Genomic DNA, 12,262 nt, shown 5'->3' on the forward strand with positions numbered 1-12,262 from the left:
AGGTTATGTTAATGTTATATTTGTTGCTTAAGTGCATTATTCTTTGTTTTTGATTTTGTTCATGTATATAAGCTTGCCTGTATTACGTTCCATGTGTTTTGTAGGTTGTCCGCACAGTATATACATATATGTGTGTTGTAAACACCAGGAGGGCAGCAGCTCCTCAAACCCAAGACACAGTAATCTGTAACATGTTGTTGTGATAAAATAAAGGATATTTGTTCACAAGGAGCACTTTCTTTACAATCACCTCTCCAGAATAAGCCACAGTAATACAAAACCAACAAATTTTACCTCCCGTTGTGTCTTGCCCATCGCCTCCTGACTTGTTAATGTAAGGCAGAGGGCACCCTTTTATGCCGAATCCAGGAATGCTTCCGGTGCCAGACCACGTCTTCTGGGATGCACTTCCGGCCATAAAGAAAATAGGGAGGTCCTCCCCGACAGAGGGTGCTACATTTCCTGACTCCATATCCCAAGCATGCATGCGGGTGTTCCCACTAGGTTTCCATACGAGGACCACTGCCACCTGGTGTATGGGTGGCAAAACTGCTCTGGATTCCTGGCTATCGCTGGTCCTTTCATTATTTAATACCAGTTGGACAGAAAGTTACTTGCTCTGACCACCAGCAAATCCATTTGTCCTTCTGCTCTGTCCTGCTATCTGGATATGAAAGCATCCTCCGTCCTGGCTGGGATGCGTAATCTTCTCTTAGAGTTTGTAAATAATAATGTCATCAATATGCTTTTTGATTACTTCCAAGACTTCAAAGCCCAGGTGCATTACACAGTATTCACCAAATTAAAACAAAATAAAATAAGTGCAACTTGGTGATGACATCTTTACCAACTGAACCATCATTAAGGTAAACTGCATTAATATGGACCTTGCTTCAAGCTAAGTTATATACATAAATAATAAAACTGCAACTGGTTAGCCCTATGGAAGTGTATTAGAGCCACAGTGAAGAAAAAAAAAAACTACAGTATATGTCGAGATTAAAGTCAACATTTCCACTTTATTCTCATAGTTTATTTTGTCATTAAAATAGAATGCCGTAAACTAAACTTCATCCTAAAATCAATGTTTAATTTACTAGATTTAAATTAATGTAGCACATTAAATGCTTTGTGTTGTGTTCCTCGACCCAGTTGTTAATTGCTAAGCGCTTCTTAAACTGACTTTCTCTGCACTAAGAGGAGGCGCCGGCAGCGATCGCCGCACAGAATATATTCACTTCATGATATTCCTGCTCTCTGAAAATGTAGAATGCTAAGATAAATTTTCATGATAAAATGCATTAAAGCAGGTATTAAACATGCACGATAGTGATGTGGTAGTGCTGCTCCCTCGCAGTAAGGGGTCCCCAGGTGTACGTTCAGTGTAGAGAACTTTATGGCAGGTGTGACAAGGCTCCAAAAAACTGGCTGTATGAATGGGTATCGCATAGGTTTAACTTAAATATTGTGAAAATATTGGGTTTGTGATCTGGTGGTCGGAGACACGAACACAGAATTCAATGCATGTTCTTCTGAGCAGACTTTCTTTATTGCATGCGTGCTGTTTGTCTGATGTACCAAACCCGCAGTTCCTATCTTTCCTTTTTCTTTCTCCACATAACCAATCACCACACGATAAACGTCTTTGTGAAATTAAACGTAGTTATAAACTTAGACCATGGAGTGTTCAGAACTTAAAAAAAAATCTTTGTTATACATGTTTAATTATGCCATCCATTCAGGGTTGCGCCCATCCCAATAAGCATTGTGTACGAGGCAGGAGCAAATCCTGAACGTGGCGCCAGCACATCGCAGGGTGAATACGAGCAATACATACACTAGCAGGGTCAATATAGCATAACAAAACCTGACATCCTACATGACTTTGAAAGGAAACTGAAGCACGCTGAGTAAACCCACCAGAAAAACATGCAAATTCAAAGCGGGGAACAGCCAGGACCCCATTGCTGCGAGGCAGCAGTGCAATCTCCATGTCACTGTGCCCCCATATGATTAATGCCTGCTTTAATGCACTTCATCATGAAAATTATATCAAGTATTTATCTTAGCATTCTAAATGTTCAGGGAGCAGGAATATCATGAAATTAATGTATTCTGTGTGCTGCCTGCACCTCCTCTTAGAGCAAGAGGAAGTCAGTTTAAGAAGCACGTAGCGATTAAGGCGGCTCTGGGAACACTTAACACAAAGCATTTAATGTGCTACATAACTTATGATGGGGTTTCAGAAATTCTAGTAAATGAAATATTTATTTTAAGATGAAGTTTAGTTTACGATGCTCTACTTTAATAAGAAATTTCGAGAATAAAGTCAACATGTCGACTTTAATCTCGATAAACGGTGAGAATAAAGTAGAAATATTGAGAATAAAGTCAACATGTCAACTTTTTTCTCGTCATAAGCGTCGAGATTAAAGTGGAAATGTCGAGAATAAAGTCAACATGTCGTCACACCATTACACAGTACCCAGGTACATTACACCGTATTGACAAAAATAAAACAAGTACAACTTGGCTTGCAGTATTATCCAGTAGTATAGAAACAGTATTCACACATTTGAACATAATGGTCCACATCCGACCTTTTAAATCCAAAGTATTTCCAGGCAACAGACGTGACTCCTTTTTCCAGCAAACGTTCTTCTGTGTCATCATTTTCAACTTTATCGTCTGCTATAGCTTCAGTTTCGGAATATTCTCTGTCCATTTTCACCGCGCAATACCTCAACTACCGCATGTACTTCGTTGAATGCCTGTTTAGCGGTGTAGCACTGAAAAAAAGCCCCCGTGCAACAGTGGTGTAGCTGTGAAAAAGGTCCCCCTTAAACAGTTTCCCGTAGCGCCACGTTCTGAACATTGTTTAGGCAATTTAAACCAGTTTTGAGGTATAAGAAAAATCCGTATCATAACAAAAATAAAAAACGATTTTCAGTATGAACCGGTATACCGCCCAGCACTATTACCTGCATTGTGAGGGAGCATCAGTTACGGCGTGTTTCCCCAAGGGTGATCTGGCTCATAAGATCCTCATTGTTGGGGACCCAAGTGGCTGGACCAGGCCAAGGGGTCGCCCACGTAACACCTGGCTGTGGCAGATAGAGGGTGATTTCCGGAGGGTAGGACTGGACCGTGTATCTGCATGGGGGGTTGCCACCCGGGATCCTGAGCTGTTTCGACATGTAGTGAGTGCGGCAACGCACTGTACCAGTGCATGCTCCCCAACTTGATTTGACTTGACTCTTTATAATGTCCATCCACCCATCCTTGTATGTCTGATGTTTTTGTTGGAAAAGTTTGACCTTGATTTTCTTTGCAGTATATGGGGCTAAAAACCCCAAACCTTTATGCTTTGTCTTTTGTATTATTACAGTGGCGTAGCTGGCAGGATACAAAGACCCGGAAAAGATGTCTGAAGGGCAGGACCTGAACACGGTTCTCACCACAATGGCCAATGAGCTCCAGGCGCTTCAACTGGACCAGGCGGCCACGAAGGCAGAACTCACAGAGATGAAGAGGCGGCTGGCAGCAGCAGAGACGGTAAAGCGGGAGCCCGCACGACCCCCGCCTCCTCCTATCATTCCACTCATGGAAGCGGATAATATTGAGTCGTACCTCTCGATATTCGAGAGGATGGCCACCTGCAATCAATGGACACGGGCAGAGTGGGCCTCCATTTTGGCCCCGTACTTGAAGGGCCCGGCGCAACGGGCCTATCATGATCTTCCCAAGGAGGAAGCCGCCCAATACAACCGGCTAAAGGCCGAGATATGTAAGCGCTATGGCATAACCTTCAGCCAGCAGGCAAGGAAATGGCGGTAGTGGAAATTCGACCCCAGGCCTTCGAGTTCTGGAGTAAGATCTGACACTGGCTACGGCCAGACATTAACCAGGCTCAACAGGTGGTTGAGCAGGAGGTAGTCAGATAGATAGATAGATAGATAGATAGATAGATAGATACTTTATTAATCCCAAGGGGAAATTCACAAACTCCAGCAGCAGCATACTGATACAAAAAAAAAACAAAACAATATTAAATTAAAGAGTAATAAAAATGCAGGTAAAAACAGACAATAACTTTGAATAATGTTAACGTTTAACCCCCCCCGGGTGGAATTGAAGAGTCGCATAATTTGGGGGAGGAACGATCTCCTCAGTCTGTCAGTGGAGCAGGACAGTGACAGCAGTCTATCGCTGAAGCTGCTCCTCTGTCTGGAGATGACACTGTTTAGTGGATACAGTGGATTCTCCATAATTGATAGGAGCCTGCTGAGCGCCTGTCGCTCTGCCACAGATGTCAAACTGTCCAGCTCCATGCCTACAATAGAGCCTGCTTTCCTCACCAGTTTGTCCAGGCGTGAGGCGTCCTTTTTCTTAATGCTGCCTCCCTAGCACTCCACCAAGTAGAATATGGCGCTCGCCACAACCGTCTGATAGAACATCTGCAGCATCTTATTGCAGATGTTGAAGGGCGCCAGTCTTCTAAGGAAGTATAGCTGGCTCTATCCTCTCTTGCACAGAGAATCAGTATTGGCAGTCCAGTCTAATTTATCATCCAGCTGCACTCCCAGGTATTTATAGGTCTGCACCATCTGCACACAGTCACCTCTGACAATCACAGGGTCCATGAGGGGCCTGGGCCTCCTAAAATCCACCACCAGCTCCTTGGTTTTGCTGGTGTTCAGGTGTAGGTGGTGTGAATTGCACCATTTAACAAAGTCCTTAATGAGGTTCCTATACTCCTCCTCCTGCCCACTCCTGATGCAGCCCACGATAGCAGTGTCATCAGCGAACTTTTGCACGTGGCAGGACATGTGAGGCGTTTGTCCACGCAATGCCAGACTACCTCGCCCAGCAGGTCCAGAGACATACTTTTAAGGATATGAATGGAATATTGGAGGTGCTTGAGTGACAACTGGCGGTGACCCAACTCAGGGAGTTTGAGAAGCCGGCTCGTGGGGTCCGACAGGGACGTGTGGCCACCCTGGAACCCACCCGCCGCACTCCGGAGGCTCCGGCTGGACCAACAGACAGGGTGCCCACCCCAGCACACTGTTTCAAGTGTGGTGAGGTGGGGCATATCGTCAACTCCTGCCCCCTCAACCAGGAACCCATGGACTGCAGATGGATCAAGGGTGAGAGGTACTGTGCTCTGTCTAATCCTCTGGCGGTCAGAAATACGGGAGTGGTATTGATAAATGGGCACTCGGTGGTGGCTTTATTCGATTCCGGGAGTAACATGACCATTGTTGCTCACCGTTATATTTTATCGCGACAGTGGAGAGCTCCAAACACGAGAGTCACTTGTGTACATGGGGTGACCAAGTCATACAGGTCTGCAAAGTGCTTCATAACCTGGGAAGGGGAACCTAGAGAAATGTTTGTTGCTGCGTTGCCCGACAAGACTGGTCGGGACAAGACTGGTCAAAAAGTAACTGCGGTAGAACTATTACCACTCCAAAGCCCAAGTTAGGTCTGATTATGGATGGGCAAAGGCTTCTTCCAGCTGCTTCCATGCCATGCTCTATGGCGACTATTAATGATGTGGATGAGCCAGGGGAGTCCTTTCCGGCTACGGACCTCAACCTGGAAGTATCACCAGATGAGGTTCCGGGTTCGAGACGAGGCTAACCCCGATCCACTCGCCAGCATGGAGTATCAGTTTTGGTCCACGCCAGCGTCCTTTAAAAGAGAACAGTGGAATGATGATTCCCTGAAGTTTGCCCGGAATGCTATAGTATCCGTGAACGACATATCGTTAGCTGATTCCACTCCACTGGGACCCTACTATGTATTGGATAATGAATTATTGTATTGAGTTACGGAACACGAAGGAGAGGTACGGAAGTTGTTGTTAGTCCCACGGACCTACCGGTGGCAAGTGTGTGATCTAGCGCATGCCCACCTCTTAGGCGCCCACCTTGGGGCCGAAAAAACGCTGAATAGGGTGAAGCTCCAGTTTTATTGGCCCGGGATCAATGAGGAGGTCCGACATTTCTGTCAGTCTTGCCCAGTCTGTCAGCTGCGTCAGATTCCCTGGAGGGACCGCGCTCCTCTCGTCCCGATTCTCCTTATTGACGTGCCCTTTGAAAGGATCGGTGTCAATCTCGTAGGACCCCTGGAACCTTCAACCCGAGGCCACAAATATATATTAGTGATGGTCGACTATGCAACTCGATATCCCAAAGTGGTTCCCCTGCGAGCTGCTAATTCAAAAAATATCGCAAAGGAACTAGTTGATCTTTTCTCTCGAGTGGGCATACTTAAAGAAGTCTTTACAGACCAAGGTATGCCCTTTACTTCAGATACGTTCAGGGAAGTAGCCAAGTTACTCCGCATTAAGCATCTCAGACAGATGGCTTGGTGGAACATTTTAACTAGACCCTGAAACAGATGCTCCGCAAGGTAGTCAGCGCGGACTGTAGGAACTGGGACCAACTTTTACTGCTGGTACTTTTCGCTTACCGAAAGGTGCCACAAGCCTCCACTGGGTTCTCCCCCTTTGAACTCCTGTACGGACGCCAACCCAGGGGCATATTGTATGTACTTAAAGAAGGTTGGGAGGCGGAGGTGCTTCCTTCCACTAAGATCCTGGAACATATCGTGCAGTTACACAATAGATTAGAGAAAATCCGACCCCTTCTAAAGGAACATATGTCCAGAGCTCAAGCAGCGCAGGCCCGGAATTATAACAGGAATTCCTCCCTACGCGAGTTTCAGCTGGGAGATCGCGTAATGGTGCTTGTGCCTACTTCCGATTCCAAATTGTTGGCCCATTGGCAGGGCCCATACGAGGTTAAAGAGAGAAAAGGGCTCGTAGACTATTTGGTTCTCCAGCCAAATCATTGACCGAGTGAGAGGGTCTACCATGTGAACCTTCTAAAACACTGGAGGGATAGGGAAGAGCCGCATCCCTCTGGGCTGTCCCTCTCCCTTTTCTCGGAAAAAGTCGACCTTAACCTCAGTCCCAATTTGACAGCCCACCAGAGACGGGAGCTCGAGAGTGCCATCCGGTCTGTCCCGGAAGTGGTCAGTGAAGCACCCGGCCAGACCGCGCTGGTTCAGCACGACATTGTAATGGACCTGGGGCTGGTAGTCAGGGAACGACCCTATCATCACCCGGAAGCGAAACGTGCTGAGGTGGAGCTAGAGGTACAACGAATGTTGGACATGGACATCATTGAGGAAAGCCATAGCCCCTGGTCCAGTCCTATCATCCTTGTATCTAAGTCGGAAGGCTCCTGGAGATTCTGTAACGACTTCAGACGTCTCAATCAGGTCTCCAAGTTCGATGCCTATCCCATGCCCCGGGTGAACGAGCTCCTCGAGAGGCTGGGAACGGCCCATTATTTGACTACTCTTAATATGACAAAGGAATACAGGCAAATTCCCTTAATGGCATCCGTGAAAGAGAAAACAGCTTTTAGCACCCCTAGTGGGAACTGGAAGTACAAGGTCCTTCCATTCAGACTGCATGGGGCTCTGGCGACTTTCCAGCGTCTGGTAGATAGAGTGCTACAGCTCCACCAGTCCTACTGGGCCGCCTACCTCGATGACGTGGTCATCTTTTCCGGCACCTGGGAGGAACATGTATTGCAGGTATACACTGTTCTCCTGATGCTAGCAAAGGCCGGGCTTCATATCAACCCCCGTAAATGTTTTTTTGGTTTGAATGAAGCCAAATATTTGGGCTACCTAGTAGGAGGGGGAACGGTGAAGCCACAGTGTTCCAAAATCAAAGACATCCTTGAATGACCCTGTCCGATATTCAAGAAACAGGTGCAAGCCTTCTTAGGACTAGCGAGTTACTATCGCTGGTTTGTGCCTCATTTTTCCGAGAGGGGCGCACCCTTGACAGATTTGACAAAGAAACAGGCCCCTCTCCATGTGGTGTGGAATAGCAGGACGGAACGAGCATTCAGTGACTTGAAAATGGCCCTCACAACAGCACCTGTTTTGAGAACACCTGATTTTACTTTACCTTTTCTCCTTCAGACTGATGCTTCGGACACAGGTCTAGGTGCCTTGCTGAGCCAAAGCATCGATGGTGTCGAACACCCCATCATATACCTTAGCCGTAAACTGTTGGACCGGGAGCCCAGGTAGGCAGCGGTGGAACGGGAAGCCTTGGCCATCAAGTGGGCGGTGACGTATCTGTGGTACTACCTATTGGGCAGTGAGTTCACCCTGGTGATGGACCATGCCGCCCTCCAGTGGAGGCCCTTCACCGAGACTCGAACCTGCGGGTCACTACGTGGTTCTTGGACTTGCGGCCCTACAAGTTCACCGTCACTTATTGCCGGGGTAATCTCCAGGCCAACGCTGATGCTCTCTCCCGGGTTCACAACCTCTCGGTTCAGGCCACCATCCGTCTGGGATGGGGGGGGGGGGGTTCATGTCACGCACGAGCGCATGGGGAGCAGTTTAAGGACCCAACGTGCAGCACGACAACCCATGCCCGGGGACAAAAGAGGGGTACTAACCTCTTTCTCTCTCTTCTCATAAAAAAGACGAAGTGCCGCCACCATAATTCCTCCCAGACAAACAAGAAAACAGCACTTCCAGGTTCCCTTCTCTCCTATGGTCCCCCACTGATGACGCCCACTACCCATCCACCACCACGTCTTCCCAGCATTCCACATTCTTAATTTCCGGTCCGAAACTTTATAATGTCCGTCCACCCATCCTTGTATTTCTGATGTTTTCGTTGGAAAAGTTTAACCTTGATTTTCTTTGCTGTATACGGGGCTGAATACCCCAAACCTTTATGCTTTGTCTTTTGTATTATTAGGGCTCGTTTATACTTCACGCTCAGAATGCAAACGCCCCCGCATCATGGCTGCCACGCGTTCTCAGCATTCATTTGATGTGTCCTCTGAGCTGGTCCTTAGAAATTAACACGACGCGTGCGCAAGTTGCAGTACCAGCAAAAAGTCAGGGGGCGCAGTGTGCTAAAAGTTGGAATGTTATTTTCGTTTAAATAATGAATACTGTTAATAATTACACACATGGGGGTGACACAGTGGCAGAGCGTTGGCGCTGCTGTCTTGCAGGGAATCATGTCGCTGATATTCCCTGCCTGGACTTTACATGTTTTCCTGCTGGGTTTCCTCAGTGTGCTCCAGTTTCCTTCCAAAGATATGCAGATTTGGGGATTTGGTGCCGCTAAAATGACGCTAGTGTATGTGTGTGCTTGTATTCACCTTGCGATGAACTGAGGCCTCATCCAGGGATTGTTTCTCACTCGTGCCCAATACTTGCTGATATGGACAAATCTCTGGATTTAATCAATAAACATCCTTTTCAGAGATATTGCGGTAAGGTGTCATCGGAATTTAATGGGTGTTCCAGGCAATTCACAACACAGAGAAGCCGAACGTTTTCTCACCGTGATAATATCTCGCACTGCCACCTGGCGGATTCCTCCAGATTTACATAAAGTATGCGTGTAAGTATAAACACTACAACGTTTGCGTAGCAGGACGTCCACTGCAGCATGCGTCGCGTCACGTGAAGTATAAATCCAGCCTTACACTGCATACAAGTAACAGATTTGCTGGGGCTTTATATGAACAGGAGCTGTAAAGATGCAGAGGTTGGGGAAAAACTCTTTGATTCCTACCCAGTTTTTAACCAGTGTTCCTTGAGTTCCATCACCACAGTCCTTCTGCCAGACATTTTTCTGGGTGGTTTTCAATAAGGAAGGATGTGTGGCCACACACGAAGAGCAATGAATTATCCAACTGGACGCCTATGGATGCTTGACTTCTCAGAACCATGGGAAATGTTTTTGCAACAATCTAATGGGACCTTGCATGTAAGTAAAAGTCAACATATGCATACTTCTCAATCCTTGTAGACCACAGCTATAAGGGGTTTGAATAGTTTTCCTTGAAGGACAGTAAAACCCACAGGAATAGTATAATCTTGAGATGGAGTACCTCAGTTAAGACAGTTATGCCTGCTATAATTATCAAAATACTACATGAAGTCTGGGGAATGAAACAGATACAAATACACTATGGACAAAAGTATTTGGACACATGACCATTACACCAACAGGGACTTTAATGACATTGCATTCAAATACATACAGTATCTCACAAAAGTGAGTACACCCCTCACATTTGTGTAAATATTTTATTATATGTTTTCATGAGAAAACACTGAAGATATGACATTTTGATACAATGTTAAGTAGTCAGTGTACAGCTTGTAATAACAGTGTAAATTTGCTGTCCCCTCAAAATAACTCGACACACAGCCATTAATGTCTAAACCGCTGGCAACAAAAGTGAGTACACCCCTAAGTGAAAAATGTCCAAATTGTGCCCAAAGTGTCAATATTTTGTGTGGCCACCATTATTTTCCAGCATTGCCTTAACTCTCTTGGGCATGGAGTTCACTAGAGCTTCACAGGTTGCCACTGGAATCCTCTTCCACTCCTCCATGACGACATCACGGAGCTGGCGGAAGTTAGAGACCTTGCGCTCCTCCGTTTGAGGATGCCCCACAGATGCTCAATAGGGTTTAGGTCTGGAGACATGCTTGGGCAGTCCAGCACCTTTACCTTCCGTTTCTTTAGCAAGGCAGTGGTCATCTTGGAGGTGTGTTTGGGGTTGTTATCATGTTGGAATACTGCCCTGCGGACCAGTTTCAGAAGGGAGGGGATCATGCTCTGCTTCAGTATGTCACAGTACATGTTGGCATTCATGGTTCCCTCAATGAACTGTAGCTCCCCAGTGCCGGCAGCACTCATGCAGCCCCAAACCATGACACTCACACCACCATGCTTGACTGCAAGCAAGACACACTTATCTTTGTACTCCTCACCTGGTTGCCACCACACACGCTTGACACCATCTGAACCAAATAAGTTTATCTTGGTCTCATCAGACCACAGGACATGGTTCCAGTAATCCATGTCTTTAGTCTGCTTGTCTTCAGCAAACTGTTTGCGGGCTTTCTTGTGCATCATCTTTAGAAGAGGCTTGCTTCTGGGATGACAGCCATGCTGACCAATTTGATGCAGTGTGCAGCGTATGGCCTGAGCACTGACAGGCTGACCCCCCACCCCTTTAACCTCTACAGCAATGCTGGCAGCACTCATACGTCTGTTTTCAAAAGACAACCTCTAGATATGACGCTGAGGACGTGCACTCAACTTCTTTGGTCGACCATGGCGAGGCCTGTTCTGAGTGGAACCTGTCCTGTTAAACCGCTGTATGGTCTTGGCCACCGTGCTGCAGCTCAGTTTCAGGGTGTTGGCAATCTTCTTATAGCTTAGGCCATCTTTATGTAGAACAACGATTCTTTTTTTCAGATCCTTGGAGAGTTCTTTGCCATGAGGTGCCATGTTGAACTTCCAGTGACCAGTATGAGAGAGTGTGAGAGCGATAACACCAAATTTAACACACCTGCTCCCCATTCACACCTGAGACCTTGTAACACTAATGAGTCACATGACACCGGAGAGGGAAAATGGCTAATTGGGTACAATTTGGACATTTTTCACTTAGGGGTATACTCCCTTTTGTTGCCAGTGGTTTAGACATTAATGGCTTTGTGTTGAGTTATTTTGAGGGGACAGCAAATTTACACTGTTATACAAGCTGCACACTGACTACTTTACATTGTATCGAAGTGTCATACAGTATCTTCAGTGCTGTCCCATGAAAAGATACAAAATATTTACAAAAATGTGAGGGGTGTACTCACTTTTTGTGAGATACTGTAGACTTTAATATGGAATTGGTCCCCCCTTTGCAGCTATAAGTTTCCATTCTTCTGGAAGGCTTTCCACAAGATTTTGGAGTATTTCTGTGGGGGTTTGTGTCCATTCATCTTGTAGAGCATTTATGAGGATTGGCACAGATGTTGGATGAAAAGGCCTGACTCTCACTTCTGTTCCAGTTCATCCCAAAGGTCTTCAATGGTGTAGATGTTAGAGTTCTGAAGAGGCCAGACATGTCCTTCCATACCAAACTCACCTAACCATGTCTTCATGGACCTTGCTTTGTTCACTGGGGCAAATTCATGCTGGAATAGAAAAGGTCCTTCCCCAAACTGTTTTCACAAAGTTGGAGGCATAGTGTTGTCCAAAATGTCTTGGTATGCTGAAGCATTAAGATTTCCCTTCACCGGAAGTAAGGAGCTTTGCACAAACCCTGAAAACCAGCCCAATGCCATTACCCCCCTAATACCCAAATACCACCACCACCAATTTTCACAGTTGGCACAATGCAGT

This window comes from Erpetoichthys calabaricus, chromosome 16 (assembly GCF_900747795.2).
Source record: "Erpetoichthys calabaricus chromosome 16, fErpCal1.3, whole genome shotgun sequence".
Lineage (NCBI taxonomy): Eukaryota > Metazoa > Chordata > Cladistia > Polypteriformes > Polypteridae > Erpetoichthys > Erpetoichthys calabaricus.